Raw genomic sequence first — 1962 nt, 5'->3', positions numbered from 1 at the left:
CCGCCCCCCCCCCCCCGTTTGGGACAAGTGTGGGCCTGTGTGTAACTGACTGTGCACTTTGCATTACTCCTTCAGTTTGTTGGCCCTCCCCGTAACGTCCCTCCTCCCTATCCTCACGGTGCTGCCAGGTTTCGTCTGTTGTCGTGGGTTTCGGTCGCCATTTGGCACCCAGGCTGTAGGCCTGTCGAGTCCTGTTCTAATTTCATCAGCAGTCAAAGGTTGTTTCTGTGAGCTCACTGACGCTTTCAGAAACCGTGTCATTGCATGAAACTTCACTATTGTTTTTTTTTTTCCTACATTTTGGAGGGTTTATATACACACACACTTTTTTTTTTAAAAGAAATACATTTATATATGCATTAAATTCATCAAGTTGCAGTAAAGATTTTTACTTTTTCCCTTAATTTATATTTTAAGTAAATGCTGTTCTTTTGAACTTTATATTCATCAAAAAATCCTGGAAAAAATGTATAAGGGTTTTCAATAAAAATATTTAGCTGCACAACTGTTTTCAACATTGATAATAATAATAAATGTTTCTTGAGCAGCAAAAGAGTGATTTCTGAACAATCATGTGACACTGAAGCCTGGAGAAATGATGCTGAAAATTCAGCTTTAATTGCATTGCAAAAATTACAAAATATATTAAAATAAAAAAGTCATTTTAAATTGTAATACTGATTCACAATATTACAGCTTTTACTGTATTTTTGATTGAATAAATGTAGCCTCGGTGAACATAAGAGGTTTCTTTCAAAAACACAAAATCTCACAGAATCTAAACTTTTGAACTGTAGTGTATATGCAAATATTTACTCAATATAAAACAGATCCTTAAAGATAATACATCATCTATGGTCCCCTTTGACTTTCTGTTTTGGCACACTTCCCCCCCAGAAACGTTTCCTTAAATTATAATTCTGTCTTTATTTACTCAAACTTGAAGTCGTTTCAAATCTCTGACTCTTTCTTCAGGGAAACAGAAAAGGAGAAATTTGGAGAATTTGTACTTTTTATTGCAGTGAATGGAGACTGACTTCAAATAGGATGCAAAAGCACCTTAAAAATAGTTAATATTACTCATGTGTTATTACATTCATCCTAGGTGCATTCGTGTGAAATGAAAAGTAGCAGTTATCTTTTCAGTGAATCTGTTGATACGGTTTACAAAACAGGTCTGGATTCATTCACAAACCTGACTCGTTCTCGACTCACTAACTCAATGATCCGGTTGCAGGGGATTGCATTTTTAATGTTTGACCAGTACAATTCTTAAAAAGTTCTCCTTTTGTGTTTGATGGAAGAAAGTATGTCAAAGGAAGAACTATCCCTTTAAGCTTGAAGTCATTTACAGTGCACAGGCAACAGGTTTCGATGGTTTCCCAATTGATTGCGTAATCCATAGAAGAATGCAAGACATTATTATAAAACAATAACAGTGACACGTCTAGCTCTGTATGCATGTTCAGTCTCTGTCCATTTTATGCTGCTCCAGGCCACTATCAGTTGTTCATCGAAACCAGCACGGCCGTGTTAAGCCCGTAGGGTTGTGCGTGTGTATGTTTGTGTACTTCATTCTCCCAGGCTGTGAGTGACGGTGGGAATACCTCGCGGGCACGTTCACACAGCTCGATTGAGGAGGAGGAGAGGTGGAATAAAGGGAAAAGTGTGCAACAGGCTTATGGGGGCATTGAAATGATAGATGAGGTTTGAGATGAGAAGTACACGCTTGTTTTTAATCATGTGCCTCATCACTGGGGGTGAAAGATCTGAAGGTTTAGCGAAGTACATGTTTGAGTGAAAGCGTTGAATGTGTTTCACCTCAGACTGTCAAACGAATGAAATCAATGTCGAGAGTTAGGATGCACATAAAATATATTAACAGTTATCCTAATTCATTTCTGTATTAATAATAATAATAACAACAACAATAATAATAAATATAATTTATTAATAATAATA

General features: G+C 36.7%; 1 protein-coding gene across 1 annotated transcript in view; it reads left to right on the top strand.

The window, feature by feature from the left end:
- tbcd (tubulin folding cofactor D) overlaps window positions 1-1962 on the top strand; it is a 25525-nt gene that overhangs the window by 15181 nt on the left and 8382 nt on the right. The window lies entirely within an intron of this gene.

This window comes from Sinocyclocheilus anshuiensis, unplaced genomic scaffold (assembly GCF_001515605.1).
Source record: "Sinocyclocheilus anshuiensis isolate Anshui unplaced genomic scaffold, SAMN03320099.WGS_v1.1 scaffold476, whole genome shotgun sequence".
Lineage (NCBI taxonomy): Eukaryota > Metazoa > Chordata > Actinopteri > Cypriniformes > Cyprinidae > Sinocyclocheilus > Sinocyclocheilus anshuiensis.
The sequence above is the reverse complement of the archived record's forward strand: the minus strand, read 5'-3'. Positions and strand labels throughout refer to the sequence as shown.